Here is an 18082-nt window from a genome sequence, read left to right as displayed (position 1 = left end):
GGAGTGAGTGGAGAAGTGACAATGTAGGCTTCACCACTCTCCAAAAGTTTCATTAGTTTACCTGTCTGATGCATTGAGGTAAATAGTTAACAATTGTCAAATCTGTCCTATAATTCTCACTTTAGCTGTTTTTTTTTTTATTTTGTTCATTACAAAAATAATGTAACTGACAAAGAAATTTGGTTCTTTCTGTGTCATGTAGAACAGGAGGGTAAAATCAATTAAAAATATATATATATATATATATAAAATGTAAATATAATGATTAACCTTATTTTCATAAAAGAATGGATATGGTATCTAAATTTTAAAAATGGATAAACAATTTTTATAATAAAAAACATTCAAATATAACATAAAATAATCATGAGACATAGTATACCATGCATAGTATACTATGCATACCAATATACCAAGAATAAACCTAGAATATATAAAAAATATTAAGGGGCTCATTTAAAAATAACTGAACTCCTAAACATCTATGTAATAATAAAATTTAAAAAAATAGGTGACTGATGTGAATCCTCAATTGTAAGATTATAAGTATCTAGAAGATACTAGATTCATATTAATAAAAGATATGACTAGAAACAGAATAGATACATGTATATATATATAACTGGGTCACTTAGCTGTACACTTGAAATTAAGACAACATTGTTAATCAACTATATTTTAATATAAAATAAAAAGTTAAAAAAAGATATGACTAACCACATTTTAAAAAATAACTGAAGTTATGACTGACAATTTATACAGTCGTTGTCTAATATCAGACAACATAACATCACAAATGATAAATAGAGACTGGTAAGGGCATTGACAAATCTCTAGGTACTTCCCATACAGTATACAATTTATGAACTATTTGTATTAATGTCATTTTACCCATGTAAATTTAACCTAGGGAAGGTTAAGCATATCTTTTAATTTGACAAATCCTTCTATTTAATTCATTAATAGTAACATATCAAATCTTATTATTTTTAACACCTCACCTTTTTTTAAGATGAAAGAACACATTTTGTGATTATCCAGGAATCCTCTGGAATCTCTAAAGGACAGTTTCAGATGCAAAGATATCTTTTAGGATTTTATTTGCAGGAGACAAAGTACCAAACATTGTCATGAGATTTGAACACTGATTAATATAGGATCATGGGTTGCTGTGCAATACTACCCATTTAACCAAAGAGATAAGAAAATACTTAAAAAAAGATGTAACTTTATTTTTAAAGAACCTTAATATTTCCTAAGTGAGAAAATTCTGTTTACTTAAATAATCAAGGGTATAATAAAATAATTATAAAGCATAGAAAATTATTCTGTTAAGGCAGAGTCTTTTTTATCTAGGCAGATTACACAGAAGGTAAAGTACATCTTTTCAGTCTCTTTAAAGGGCAGACCAATATCCAAAATTATTTATTTATTTTAACAGAGATAAAACCAAATTCTAGTTTTACTTAGTATAATATTTAATACTAATGGTCTTTTTCAAAGACTTATAAATAAACCCAGCAAATCCCAGCCAGTTTTGACCATAATAAGTAAAATTGTCTTTTCACAAACATGTACGCCTTTCTGTGTCTCTATACCTCCCTTACAATACAAAATTTCAAGGTGGCAAAACGTACATATTCTTCATCAAATAAAAATGTGCCCAAAAGTATATATAAATTTCAACTTATGCTTAGTAATTAATGTTTCATTATTCTATTTTATCATACTTCTAAGTATTAACTGAATATCCATTAACTAACTCAATTTAGTATAAGTTCTTCAATTGCCTAAAGATCTTCAAAACTATATTCAAGCTGACATATTATAAAACGTATTTGCTATTGAAATAAAATTTATCAGAATAATGATTCAATTTGCTTTCCAAATTTACAGCTTCAGTAATCTTAAACATTTAATAGAAGTAATATTAGCTTATTCAATCAGTAAACCTATATAAGTTTAGAGAGAATAAGCCAAAACAGAAGAAATATCTTCTTGTATATTATACTGACAAATCAGAAAAGATACAGCTGTTTTTATTAAACCAAACATATTGGAGTAATATCATTTGTCAAAAATTTGCCTAAATTATATAAACTTGAATTCTTAAACTAATATTTAGATATAAGAATAATTTTTATTTTTTACATTAAAAGTAGTAGAGATTTAAGTTTTTCTGAAAAGTTTACAAATATTCAGTTATCATTAGTGCATATTTATTTCTACACTAATTACAATAGAACTCCTATAAAAAGTTATATAATTAAATTTGAGAATACCTTTACAGGTAGGAAAATATTATATACTCACATGACAGGTAGAGGCCTTTCTGAGTTACAGACATATAAATATACAGAGATCTAAAAAAAAAGACCTATTACTTCTTTATTTTTTTATTTATTTTTATACAGTGGGTTCTTATTAGTCATCCATTTTATACATATCAATGCATACATGTCAATCCCAATCACACCAACCCTCCCACCTCCCACTGTTTTCCCGCCTTGGTGTCCATACGTTTGTTCTCTACATCTCTGTCTCAATTTCTGCCTGTCAATCTGGTTCATCTGTACCATTTTTCTACATTCCACATATATGTATTAATATATGATATTTGTTTTTCTTTTTCTGACTTATTTCACTCTGTATGACAGTCTCTAGATCCATCCATGTCTCTACAAATGAACAAATTTCATTCCTTTTTATGGCTGAGTAACACTCCATTATATATATGTACCACAACTTCTTTATCCATTCGTCTGTTGATGGACATTTAGGTTGTTTCCATGAGCTGGCTATTGTAAATAGTGCTGCAATGAACATTGGGGTGCATGTGACTTTTGGAATTATGGTTATCTCTGGGTATATGCCCAGTAGTGGGATTGCTGGGCCATGTGGTAATTCTATTTTTAGTTTTTTAAGGAACCTCCATACTATTCTCCATAGTGGCTGTAACAATTTACATTCCCACCAACAGTGCAAGAGGGTTCCCTTTTCTCCACATCCTCTCCAACACTTGCTGTTTGTATATTTTCTGATGATGCCCATTCTAACTGGTATGAGGTGATATCTCATTGTAGTTTTGATTTGCATTTCTCTAATAATTAGTGATGTTGAGCAGCTTTTCACATGCTTCTTGTCCATCTGCATGTCTTCTGTGAAGAAAAGTCTATTTAGGTCTTTTGCCCATTTTTTGCTTGGGTTGTTTGTTTTTTTGATATTGAGCTACATGAGCTGTTTATATATTTTGGAGATTAATTTTTTGTCCACTGATTCATTAGCAAATATTTTCTCCCATTCTGAGGGATGTCTTTTCAACTTCTTTATAGATTCCTTTGCTGTGCAAAAGCTTTTAAGTTTCATTAGGTCCTATTTGTTTATTTTTGTTTTTATTTCCATTACTATAGGAGGAGGATCAAAAAAGATCTTGCTGTGATTTATGTCAAAGAGTGTTCTTCCTATATTTTCCCCTAAGAGTTTGATAATGTCCAGTCTTACATTTAGGTCTCTAGTCTATTTTGAGTTTATTTTTGTGTATGGTGTTAGGGAGTGTTCTAATTTCATTATTTTACATGTAGCTGTCCACTTTTCCCAACACCACTATTGAAGAGACTGTCTTTTCTCCATTGTATATCTTGTCTCCTTTGTCAAAGATTAGTTGACAATAGGTGTGTGGGTTTATATCTGGGCTTTCTATCTCGTTCCATTGATCTATATATCTGTTTTTGTGCCAGTACCATATTGCCTTGATTACTGTAGCTTTGTAGTACAGTCTGAAGTTGGGGAGTCTGATTCCTCCAGCTCCATTTTTTTCCCTTAAGGCTGCTTTGGCTACCCGGGGTCTTTTATGTCTCCATGCAGATTTTGAGATTTTTTGTTCTAGCTCTGTAAAAGATGCCATTGGTAATTTGGTAGGGATTGCATTGAATCTGTAGATTGCTTTGGGTATTATAGCCATTTTCACAATATTGATTCTTACAATCCAAGAACATGGTATATCTCTCCATCTGTTGGTATCATCTTTAATTTCTTTCATCAGTATCTTATAGTTTGCTGCATAAAGGTCTTTTGTCTCCTGAGGTAGGTTTATTCCTAGGTATTTTATTCTTTTTGTTGCAGTGGTAAATGCAAGTGTTTCCTTAATTTCTCTATCAGAATTTTCATTATTAATGTATAGGAATGCAAGAGATTTCTGTGCATTAATTTTGTATCCTGCAACTTTGCCAAATCCATTGAGTAGCTCTAGTACTTTTGGTGTGGCATCTTTAGGATTATCTATGTATAGTATCATGTCATCTGCAGACAGTGACAGTTTTACTTATTCTTTTCCAATTTGTATTACTTTTATTTCTTTTTCTTCTCTGATTGCTGTGGCTAGGACTTCCAAAACTATGTTGAATAATAGTGGTGAAAGTGGACATCCTTGTCTTGTTCCTGATCTTAGAGGAAATGCTTTCAGTTTTTCACCATTGAGAATGATGTCTGCTCTGGGTTTGAGGTATATGGCCTTTATTATGTTGAGGTACGTTCCCTCTGTGTCCACTTTCTGGAGAGTATTTGCCATAAACGTTGAATTTTATCAGCAGCTTTTTCTGCATCTACTGAGATGATCACATGGTTTTTATTCTTCAGTTTGTTAATATGGTGTATCACATTGATTGATTTGCCTATATTGAAGAATCCTTGCATCCCTGGGATAAATCCCACTTGAGCATGGTGTATGATCCTTTTAATGTGTTGTTGGATTCTGTTTGCTAACATTTTGTTGAGGATTTTTGCATCTATATTCATCAGTGATATTGGTCTGTAATATTCTTTTTTTGTAGTATCTTTGTGTGGTTTTGGTATAAGGGTGATGGTGGCTTCATAGAATGAGTTTGGGAGTGTTCCTTCCTCTGCAGTTTTTTGGAGGAGTTTGAGAAGGATTGGTGTTAGCTCTTTTTGAAGTGTTTCATAGAATTCACCTGTAAAGCCAACTGGTCCTGGACTTTCTTTGTTGGAAGATTTTTAATCACAGTTTTAATTTCATTAGTTGTGATTGGTTTGTTAATATTTTCTATTTATTCCTGGTTCAGTCTTGGAAGGTTATACCTCTCTAAGAATTTGTCTGTTTCTTCCAGGTTGTCCATTTTATTGGCATAGAGTTGCTTGTAGTCATCTGTTAGGACGCTTTGTATTTCTGCAGTATCTGTTGTAACTTCTCCTTTTTCATTTCTAATTTTATTGATTTGAGTCCTCTCCCTCTTTTTCTTGAAGAGTGTGGCCAACAGTTTATCAATTTTGTGTATCTTCTCAAAGAACCAGCTTTTATTTTTATTGATCTTTCCTATTGTTTTCTTTGTATTTCATTTATTTCTTCTCTGATCTTTATGATGTCCTTCCTTCTGCTAACTTTGGGTTTTGTTAGTTCTTCTTCTCTAATTGCTTTAGGTGCAAGGTTAAGTTGTTGATTTGAGATTTTTTCTTGTTTCTTGAGGTAGACTTGCATAGCTAAAAACTTCCCTCTTAGAACTGCTTTTTCTGTGTCACATATGTTTTGAATCATCGTGTTTTCATTGTCATTTGTCTCTAGGTATTTTTTGATTTCCTCTTTGATTTCTTCAGTGATCTCTTGGTTATTTAGTAAAGTATTGTTTAGCCTCCATGTGTTTGTGTTTTTACTTTTTTTTTTCCTGTAATTGATTTCTAATTCATAGTGCTGTGGTCAGAGAAGATGCTTGATATGATTTCAATTTTCTTAAATTTACTGAGGTCACAAATCATTTGTGACCCAAGATGTGAACTATCCTGGAGAATGTCCCATGCACAGTTGAGAAGAAAGTGTAATCTGCTGCTTTTGGATGGATGTCCTATAAATATCAATTAAATCTATCTGGTCTATTGTGTCATTAAAAGCTTGTGCTTCCTTTTTACTTTTGTTTGGATGATCTGTCCATTGGTGTAAACAAAGTGTTAAAGTTCCCCACTATTATTGTGTTACTGTCGTTTTCCTCTTTTATAGCTGTTAGTAGTTGCCTTATGTATTGTGGTGCTCCTATGCTTGTTACATATATATTTATAATTGTTATATCTTCTTCTTCGATTTATCCTTTGATCATTATGTAGTGTCCTTCCTTATCTCTTGTAAAATTCTTTATTTTAAAGTCTATTTTATGTGATATGAATATCACTATTCCAGCTTTCTTTTGATTTCCATTTTCATGGAATATCTTTTTCCATCCCCTCCATTTCAGTCTGTATGTGTCCTTAGGTCTGAAGTTGACCTCTTGTAGACAACATATATATGGCTTTGTTTTTGTATCCATTCAGCAAGCCTGTCTCTTTTGGTTGGGCATTAAATCCATTCATGTTTAAGGTAAGTATTGATATGAATGTTCCTATAACCATTTTCTTAATTGTTTTGGGTTTGGTTTTTAGAACCTTTTCTTCTCTTGTTTTTCCCACTTAGAGAAGTTCCTTTAGCGTTTGTTGTAGAGCTGGTTCAGTGATGCTGAATTTTCTTAGCTTTTGCTTGTCTGTAAAGCTTTTGATTTCTCTATTGTATCTGAATGAGATCCTTGCTGGGTAGAATAATCTTGGTTGTAGATTCTTCCCTTTCATCACCTTAAGTATATCATGCCACTCCCTTCTGGCTTGTACATTTCCTGCTGAGAAATCAGCTGTCAACCTTATGGGAGTTCCTTGTATGTTATTTGTCATTTTTCCCTTGTTTTCAATAATTTTTCTTTGTCTTTAATTTTTGCCAGTTTGATTACTATTTGTCTTGGTGTGTTTCTCCTTGGGTTTATCCTGTATGGGACTCTCTGTGCTTCCTGGACTTGGGTGGCTATTTCCTTTCCCATGTTAGGGAAGTTTTCAACTATAATCTCTTCAAATATTTCCTCGGGACCTTCTCTCTCTCTTCTCCTTCTGGGACCCCTATAATACAAACGTTGTTGCATTTAATGTTGTCCCAGTGGTCTCTTAGGCTGTCTTCATTTCTTTTCATTATTTTTTCTTTATTCTGTTCCACAGCAGTGAATTCCACCATTCTACTTCCTAGGTCACTTATCCTTTCTTCTGCCTCAGTTATTCTGCTACTGATTGCTTCTAGTGTAGTTTTCATTTCAGTCTTTGTATTGTTCATCTCTCTTTGTTTTTTGTTTAATTCTTCTAGATCTTTATTATACATCTCTTGTGTCTTCTCAGTCTTTGCCTCCATTCATTTTCAAGGTCCTGGATCATCTTCACTATCATTATTCTGAATTCTTTTTCTGGAAAGTTGCCTATCTCCACTTCCTTTAGTTGTTTCTCTGGGGTTTTATCTTGTTCCTTCATCTGGTACCTAACCCTCTGCCTTTTCATCTTGTCTATCCTTCTGTGAATGTGGTTATTGTTCCACAAGCTGCAGGATTGTAGTTCTTGTTTCTGCTGTCTGCCCTCTGGTGGATGAGGCTGTCTAAGAGGCTTGTGCAAGTTTCCTGGTGGGAGGGACTGGTGGTGGGTATAACTGGCTGTTGCTCTTGTGGGCAGAGTTCAGTAAAACTTTAATCTGCTTGTCTGCTAATGGGTGCGGCTGTGTTCCCTCCCTGTTGGTTGTTTGGCTTGATCCAACACTGGAGCCTACACGGACTCTTTGGTAGGGCTAATTGAGGACTCTAGGAGGGCTCACGTCAAGGAGTACTTCCCAGAACTTCTGCAGCCAGTGTCCTTGTCCTCACAGTGACACACACCCACCCCTACCTCTGCAGGAGACCCTCCAACACCAGCAGGTAGGTCTGCTTCAGTCTCCTATGGGGTCACTGCTCCTTCCCCTGCGTCCCGATGAGCACACTACTTTGTGTGTGCCCTCCAAGAGAGGAGTCTCTGTTTCTCCCAGTCCTGTTGAAATCCTGCAATCAAATTCTGCTATCCTTCAAGGTCTGATTCTCTAGGAATTCCTCCTCCTGTTGCCGGACCCCCAGGTTCAGTAATCTGACATGGGGCTCAGAACCTTCACTTCAGTAGGTGGACTTCTGTGGTATTAGTGTTCTCCAGTTTGTGAGTCACCCACCCAGCAGTTATGGGATTTCATTTTATTGTGATTGTGCCCCTCCTACCATATCATTGTGGCTTCTCCTTTGTCTTTGGAGGTGGGGTATCCTTTTTGTTGAGTTCCAGTGTCTTCCTGTCGATGATTGTTCAGCAGTTAGTTGTGATTCTGGTGTTCTCACAAGTGGGAGTGAGAGCTCACCATTCTACTCCAACGTCTTGAACCAGTCTCCAAAGGCCTATTATTTTAATTCTAAAATTTAGCCATGGGTCAAACCTAAACACACAAAATCAATCTTATCCATCCATATATACACTTCCAGATGGACATGAAATTCTTCATTTGTTTTAGCTCAAAGTAAATATATAAACAAAAATATAACACTAAGAAACCAGATTCTCTGTCTTTCTCCCAACATGTAGAATAATCTCTATAAACCATCAATCTATTTACAGATATTGCAAAATGATTAGACAACAAGAAAAAGTACTGGTACTTGAAGGCAAGTGAGTAGCCAGAAGGAATCAAAATCAATTCCTCAACATGAAGCAAATGAAAGAAAATGTGAGGAACACAGGGTGCACAGCTGGGTTCACAGTTGGATTCCCAGATCACCAGTCAAGAGACAAAGTAAAGGGACTCCAAGATGGCTCCTTACATGTGCTGAGTAAATAGTGATCTGAAGCCAAGTACCAAGGCTACCTGAATCATGCCACCAAATCAATGAGAGACAGATTACAGCAGACAATTAAGGAGATAATTTTATTCAGGCTATTATAATAGAGAGGATATTCATTAATTAGAAACTTTTCAAAGCAAAAGAAAATGGTCTTTATGAGATTCAGGAGGAAGAATAGAGATAGGTCTGATCTCTGAACATGTAAGAACAGGGCAGTCCTTTGCAGTTAGCCGTTTCTTAGAGCACAAAATAGTGGAAGTACTCCTTAGCTATTTTGCAGGTGTTTTCTCCTGGGGAAAAAAATGTTTATTAAGGAGTGCTCTTGAAATCAGCACCAGTTGCAGGGAAGAGAAGAATGCAGGATTAAGCAGAGGGAGCATTCAAGCTCCCAACGGAAGACTTGGTTCCTCCAATGAGAAGTTCTGAGGGTGTGATGCCCCCACAGATTTGTCTTGAGCTGGGTTGAGAAGCCAGGTCTATATGGCCCTATGTCCAGTCACTGGACATGGATCAGCCCAGGAATGGAACATGAGTTCCCTTCCTAGAAGGATCTCAATAGTGCAGTGCAGTGTCAACAAGTATTTTCTCAAAATAACAGGTGGAATTTGGAGTCCTAGGATTTATTCAAGAGATTCTAACGTAATCACTCTGTTCGTGTTCAAACTCTTATTTCCTTTGCCTGGTTTCTTAGTGTTGGAAACTGTAACTCTGAAGACTTGTCTATAGCTTATTGTACATATTAGGAGTTCAGCTACTCTTTAATGTTTTTGCCTTGATTTCTCTCTTGAATTTTAGCACCTTGGTATTTCTCTTTCTTTAGAGTTCAGCTCTAAGTTTGTGTTTCATTCATATTTATTTTATAGTGTCTTTCAGATCATTTTATTATGTTCCATTTTTAGGGTTCTAAAACTCCTGGTTTCTGTACAGGTGCCATTGACACTTTTTGTATAGATGTATATTTGTTGCCTGTGACTCATTTCCTGTATGGTCAGGAAGGTCCTTTCTTCATCAGTTCAGTCTACCAGGGTGATCAGTATTTCCTTAATTTAATAATGTTTATCTTTGATATGTTATGATTTTAATTGTGAAATGCTGCTCAGATTTCCTTTTTTCAAAGGATTTCTTCAGAAGTAATGTGCCCTATAAATTTTAGGAGACACAATATTTTTAGAGATTTTACTAATAAAGCCAGTATTAGAAACTTGTATGTTTGACCTTGACACATGCCTTTACTGCTAAATAGGAAATCTCTATAACATCAACATCAATTTTAAATAAAAATCAGGGCAATATTTATCTCAAAACTTAGTCCCAAGTCATAATCACATTTATTATAATTTATTCTCTGTGTATACTGTTATGTGTGACACCTGTCTTTGCCAATAAAATCCATAATCCTGGAGAGCAGATAATGTAGTTTCAATCTTCTTTGGCCTCAGCAAAGCCCAAAAATATATGAGTATTTAGTCCTTATAGAGTTACAGAAAGATATAGAGAGGAGAGTGGGAGAATGCCAGAGTAAGAGGTTGCCAGATTCATTGGCAAGCATCTTGGCAATGTCTTATCTGGGAAGGCAGCGTGACACAGTATATTTTTAATCAAAGGGACGTGGGTTTTCATCTCAGCTCTCTTGTGTACTAGCTGTGTAACCTTGGGCAAGTACTTAAAGTTCCTTAACATTCCTTTTTTTTTTTTCACCTGATAAGTACAGTTAATAATAATACTTAACTCACAGAGGTTTTGTGAGTATTAAATGAGGTAATGAATATAAATCATTTTATACCATCCTGACAAAATTGAACTTTGTAAAAAATATTTTAAAAATGTTTCCTTCCCTTAAAGCATTTTTGCTCCATATCTGAATCAACTCAAATAATTTTTAAAATGCAGATTCTTTGACACTTCCCCATTTTGTATCAAGGTCTTTGTGGATTGAGCCTGGGGAATGTGCCACCCACCCAGCAAAGTTAAACCCCAGTTGTTTCAAAAACAGTGAGATCTAGAATAAAAGTTTTTCTTTTTTTGTTAAAAAGAAAAAAAAAGCTGAAGAGAGAGACACAGAGAGAGAGAGAGAGAGATTGTGAGACAGTGTAAGCAGACACAGCAGAGGTCAGCAGGAAGCCCTTGACCAGTGATCATCCCCTGGGACCTGAGAGGAGGATTGGCCTGATGAGCCCCTGCTGTTGCACGGCCCACTTGTTCAACAGCCCTGCCCAAGACTGATGTGAGACCTCCAACAATCCCAGGATCAATTTGGAAATTAATACGATGGGTGCTCCAATGGACTTTAAACAATTGTGTTCCATTGTGCTATTTGGGCTTTTTAAAGAAATTATTTAATGGGAAAAAAATCTCTATGGATGAAAGACAGGAATAAATGACAGAAACTGCTTCAGAAAGAAAACCGAATTCTTTTCTGGAAGAAAAGAGAAGAAAGTTTTTATTTTTTTTTCTCCTTTGCAAATAATGGGAAACTATCCAACACATTCTGTCTGGAAGTGATGCTGCTCTATGTGTCTGGCTTTTATAATATCCAGGGCAACATTTTCCATTATAGAATATTATCCTTTCTGAGCTCACCTCTTCCACAACTACTGCTTTCTAACTTGAAGCTACAATATACTTAACCTCATGGCTTTCCTTCAGGCTATAGTTGGTCAAAAAACTACAATACTTATATTAGGGTGCTACAGTCAAGCTGGGTCCTCAACCCTTTCTCTACAACAAAGGATAATGATTCCTAAAAACCACATGAAAAGAAAAAGATTTCCAATTTCTAACACATTAATGGCTGGTTCATAGATATTAAATAATTAAGTAACAAAGAATCGGATAACTTACTCAACACAAGGATGCATCCAATGTTATTAAAAACTAGCTGACCTTCTTACTCTGAACAGAACTCAAGACAGGTGCAAATGAAAACTCAAAATGAACACAAAGAACCAGCCCTGTTCCTCTGGGCTCTGTCTTGCCTGATTAATCAGTGGGGATCTGGCTTTCACTGACAGCTGCCAACAACCAGATAGCAGCACAAATCAGCCCGTTGCAAAGCAGAACAAGGGACAATCAGACTTCGGAGGCCAATTTCTTCTGAGCCAGTGGGCAGTGACAGTAAGTGTAGTTTTGCCGCGCTGAGAGGCAAACAATCGTTTGCCCACCACCTACCCTACTCTCCAAATGTGTCTAGATAACTAATGAAAATGAGTCCAGAGGCTTCCCAAGGGCCAACATTTTGCACATCAGAGAAACACTATACAATTCAGCTTGAAGTGACAAGTCCCCTCAGATGCACACAGCACTGCTGGAATAGGAGTAGAAGCTTACAGGTCAAGAGTAGCATGAATTCTTAATGCCCCAGGAGTCCAAGGACAGAATAACAGGGGCAGTTACATATTCAATTATTTATCAAGTTCATCTATAAAAATAAACCAAATATCTAGACTAGTTGGTGTATATGAGAGAGTAGCATGTATATCAATAAATAATATGAACAATTTAGCTCTCCACAAAGTTTTCCTCCCCTTATATCTTACAAATAAACCCTGACTCATCTGGCAACATACAGTATCTGGTACCATATATTTCTGTTTTATGAATAGTGCCCTAAGACACAAATATAAGTAGAACAAAAACTCACCACCTATGAAGAAAACTTCTTTATTCTTCTAAATAAATTTTTAAATAACAATAACATGATAGCAGCTGCAATTTAATAGGTTCCCATAGACTATATTTCAAGTAATATAAAGAGAAAATATACCAATTCTATTATATGCACAAAATACACCCTTTCACACCCACTCACATATATTTTTAATCCTGATGATAATATTGTAAAGTAGGACTTAGTATCCTCATTTTACAGGTGGGGATTAAGAGATAAAATATTATGTCTAAAATCAAACATTAAGTAAGTAGCAAAGCTGAGATTAGATCCTAGTACTTTATATTATTTAACCCAGTTTGGTTATCTTCAAATGTATGGGTCAAGAGAAGTGGGTCTTATAAAATTCTCTTAAATGTCCAATTTTTGAATCAAATATTATTCATCTTCTTTATTTAAAAATTATATATAAAAAATAATCTCTTTGCCTTTGGTTATGCAATCTATGAGATTTAACACTTGATCTGTTTTCTATTTTTGTTTGGCCTTTTCCAGAACATGATAGAAATAGAATCATACAGTATGTAACATTTTGATACTGGATTCTTTTAGTCAACATAATGCCTTTGAGATTCACTCATGTTGTTACATGTATCAGTGTCTCATTCTTTTTTTTTTTTTATGGAACAGTTTTATTGAGTTTCAAATACTATAAATTCCTTCATTTAACATATACAATTCAATCATTTTTTATACAAGTTTTTGCATGAACATGAGTTTTAATTTCAGTTGGATATACACCTAAGTGTAGAATCCTGGGTCAAATCGTAAATGTAAGTAAAACGTTAAAAGAAACAGCCAAACTCTTTTCCAAAATGAATACACCATTTTTTATTCCCACCAGCAATGTATGAGAATCCCATTTACTTCTCATCCTTGTCAACATTTATATTGTCAGGGTTTCTTAAAGCCATTCTAAAAGTGGCACAACATTGTGTTTCTTATTTGCAATTTCATAATGATAAATGTTGACCAACTTTTCATAGGCTCACTTGCTATTTTTATATATTCTTGGGTAAATGTCTTTCCAAACACTTTGCCCATTATTTTTACTTGGGCTGTTTATTTTTGTATTGTTGAGCTTTTTAAATATTCTTTATATTCTGAGTACAAGTCCATTGTCTGATATGAGATTTGCAAATATTTTCATCCAGTCTGTAGATGGTCTTTTCATTCTCTTAACAAGGTATTTGGCAAATGAAATTTTGTCTACTTTTAGTTTTAGAGAAGTTTTTTTTTCATTAATTTTTTAATGAATATTTATTTCTGTTTCATTGAGAGCTATTTATCTAACCCAAAGTTACAAATATTTTCTTGTTTCCTTAGAGTTTTATGTTTTATCTTTATATGTTTTTTCTATTATGACATATTTTGAGCTGATTTTTTCATGAGTTTTGCATTATAATTTTTTTTAAATTTTTTGGATTAAATTTGTATGGATGTCTGATTGTCCCAAAACAATAATCTTAAAAAGTTTTTCCTTCTCCATCAAATTGCCTCTGCGTTTGTCAAAAAAAAAATTGACCATATTTGTGTGGGTGTAATTCTAGATGCCATTCTGTTTCATTGATTTATGTATCTCGTTGCCAAAATGTTGCACTGTCTTGATTATAGAAGCTTTACAGAATAAAAATAGATAGTGTGAGTGCTCCTATTTTTTTTTATATTTGGACTATTCTAATTCTTTTGCTTTACATAAAAAAATTTAATATGAGTTATGTATATCTGCAAAAAAAGTCCTTATTATCTTCTTATCATCACCCACACCATCCTTTTAGATAACAGAATTAGAAACATCTGGAAACAACACTTTTCCTGTTTTCTTTACTTATCAGTTGTAATATATCAGAAAAATATAATGTCCACTTTACTGTATTTCCCTCACTTAAACTATCTCATTCTTCCCTAGATCTAAATACTGTTGTCAATTTTGTATATATAATTTAAATTATTAATTGTCTATGCATTTATATACAGATGTATGTAGCATACACATACACACACACACATACATAATCACACACTATCACGTATATAAGTGTATTGTATTCTTCAGTACATTCTATGATATGGAGATCAAACCACATGAATAGACACACACATACACATACACACCCACATATATACACTATATGTATATGTGTAAATAGTATTTCTAAGTGTTTTAATCTGTTCTTTTTTGGTATTAAATAGAGAACATATTAAAAGAGAACATACTGGAGTTTCTATCTTCAGCCCCAGTAGGTAGAGACAGGAAAGAGAGTGACTCCCACCCTTACAGCAGAATGGAACCACACTAAGTTCAAATTAAGACTTTTCCCCAAACCACTGACAAACAACCATCCGTGTCCAAGATAAAAGGAGAGATCCTTCCTGAGGGTACTGAAGAGAGTCGAGGACTTCCTCATTTAGAGTAGATGTAACCTAACACTAGTAAGAAAATTTTAGATAATAGATTTGTAAACTTGTGAAAGCACAATGTGGGTGAGCAGGAGAATGTAAAATATCTGGGGCCTATAAAGTGGGTGGGTCACACTGTCTTGCAGGCTTTTTCTGTAGGAACCCAACAGGGTCCGCAAAGAAAGGATCAGAAAGAGCCCTAATGTGTTTATATGTCACAGACCTAGGGAAAGCAAAAAGCAATCAGGCTATAGGAGCAAGAAACTACACTTGGATTATTCTCAATCTGCCCTACTGAACAAAAGTTGCCATGTGCAGAGGAAAGGACACTGCTGTGATTAAGTCATTGGTAAATATTCTTTGCAGCTTGGAAAAGGCAACAGATGGAATATTTTCACTCCATTTGGGAGAAGGAAGGTTTTAAACACTGTGTTCACTAGAAATATTCCTGCTAAAGCAGGCAACATGCTCACAATACCCACTATTCTTTAAAATTTTGGTAGATGCATTAATCAAATATATGAATAAAATAAAATAATTATATACTAATAAATTGAGAAGGAAGAAATATAACCAGTTGGTATATGGGAGCTTGACCATACCTAGTCATACTGGTTGGCTAGAACCAAAGGTTAAATTTTCAGGAATTGTCTGAGCTGGTTGTTAAACACATGGGTAGCATGAAATTAACTGTGATGAGAATTGCATCATGGAATTTGGCAAATCCTACAAATCAGGATTCTGTGTTTTCTTTTTTTTTTAACTTTCCTGACAGTCGATTGATAAAGTTTTGCCAACATACCATGAGTAGAACTATCTTCATTTACAGATAATATAATAGTATAGTTAGAAAATTTAAGAAAATAAATGATAAAATATACAGATGATAAGTGAATTAAGTTAGATAGCAAGATATAGAATTACCCTACAAAAATCAATAAACTTAATATGTAAGAACAATAATGAACTTAAAAATATGATGGAAAACAAAATGCCATTTACACCTACAAGAGTAAATGAAATATTTAGGAATAATAAAAACTGAAAAGTGAAGTAAAGACTATATGAGGAAAACAAAACTACAGAAAGATGGAAATACGAACTTGAACAGAAGAAACCCATGCTCTTTCCTTGGATAGATTTTTCATTCTCCCAACCTTAATATCTACATTTAACACAAATTTAATAAAAATATCAAAACATTGTTTGTGTTTGGAGCTAGATAGAGTGATTCTAAAGATTATATCAAAACATAAACCTGGAAGAATATCTAGGAAAGACCTGAAAAAGTACAGCAAGGAATAGAGGCTAGCCTTGTTATATATTAACATATATTAAAAATTTCCTATAATTAAACCAGTGTGTTCCTGGAACATGAATTGACAGGCCAGTGGAACAGAACTACCAATAGGTTCAAATATATATAAATTATTTGGTATGTACTAAAGTTTCAAATAAATTGGAGAAACATGTTTTTAGATAGTAGTATTGGAACAATTCTATAACCATTAAAAAATAATAAAATAAGATCCAAACCTCACACTGTACACAAGAATAAACTACACATGTATGTATAATTAAGGTTAAAAATAAAATGTATAAATACCAGGAGAAAACACAGGGGAACTGTTTATAACCAAGATGTGGGGAAAGGCCTTTTAATTAAAAATCCACATTTAATTATTTTAGTCATGAATTTAAGTACAAATCATTAAAAAATAATTTACATGGAAATAAAACAATGTGAGTAAAGTGAAAAGATAAATGATAAACTGAGAGAAAATATTTACAATTTATATAATGAGTAAAGGGATAATATCTATAATACATAAAGAGTTAATAAAACCACAAGCCCTATAAAATAATGAGAAACAGGCATGCATATTTCACAGAAAAAAGATATACAAATTACCCTTAAACATAGGAAAATACTGCACTCAAAAATAAAAGAAATATACACATATTATTAATAACATATGTAATATATAATGTAAAATATAATATATATTATTAATTATTTCATTTATTGAATTGGCAGAAAGTAAATAGCTTCAGAATACACTTTATCAAAAAGCTTATGGAGGGTTTTCCCTGGTGGCACAGCAGTTAAGAATCTGCCTGCTAATGCAGGGGACATGGGTTTGAGCACTGGTCGGGGAACATCCCACATGCCGCGGAGCAAATAAGCCTGTGTGCCACACTACTGAGCCTGCACTATAAAGCCTGCAAGCCACAACTACTGAAGCCCAAGTATCTGGAGCCCGTGATCCACAACAAGAGAAGCCACCACAGTGAGAAGCCTGCACACCACAACGAAAGGTAGTCCCCACTAGCCGCAACTAGAGAAAGACAATGCATAGCAACAAAGATCCAACGCAGCCAAAAAAAAAAAAAAAAAGCTTATAGAGAAAGAATCAGTCACTCAAATATTATTGGTAGAGGTATAAAATGGTACAACTTTTATGGAGGGAGATTTTCAATATTTTAAAAATAAACAACCTACGCATTTATATACTTATTTACCATTTGCCCCTACAAACTCATTTCTAGGAAATTATCTTGAGTATATAACTTAACAAATACAAAACAATGTAAGCACAAGTTTACTCATTGCTTAATATTATAACTTTTTCTATACTATAAGTGTCCATCAATAAGTGTCCATTTAAATAAACTTTCATAATGGATACTAAAGAACTGTAACGTAGAATGGGAATGATCCCTATGAAGTGATATGAAGTGATTTCCAGGTACATATGAATATATAGAGAGAATACTACCTTCTTGTGTAAGAAAGAAAGGGAATTACATCAGCAAAGATTATTTAGAGATAATATTGTATACTTGGTTATTTTTTGAAAAATAAATACAAAAAGAACAAAAAGTAGTTACCTATAAGAGGTGGGTAGTAACACAGTGGAAATAACATAGATGAAAGTAAAATTTTCTGAACATACATTTTGGTAAAATTATGACTTTTACATAGCTATTTTATATTTTTAAAAATATTATATAAAAAGGAAAAGAAATGCAAACTTTAAAACTAAATATAAACAGAAACAAATGAAGAAAACAGTATTTCAGTTTCATAATATCTCCATACAGAAATAAAAATAATTCAAGTAATTAGTGAACACTGTCCTGTGATTATATGATTTCCTTTATATGATATATTTTAAGGACAAAGAAATCTATGAAGAAATCTTCAATTTTACAAAAATGCTTACTCTTGGTATTGGTAGTAAATTGAAACTATTTTGTGATTATTGTAGAAAAGATCAAATGAAAAAATAATATTATGAGGGATGATGTTTTCACTATG

This window comes from Lagenorhynchus albirostris, chromosome 14 (assembly GCF_949774975.1).
Source record: "Lagenorhynchus albirostris chromosome 14, mLagAlb1.1, whole genome shotgun sequence".
Taxonomy (NCBI): domain Eukaryota; kingdom Metazoa; phylum Chordata; class Mammalia; order Artiodactyla; family Delphinidae; genus Lagenorhynchus; species Lagenorhynchus albirostris.
The sequence above is the reverse complement of the archived record's forward strand: the minus strand, read 5'-3'. Positions refer to the sequence as shown.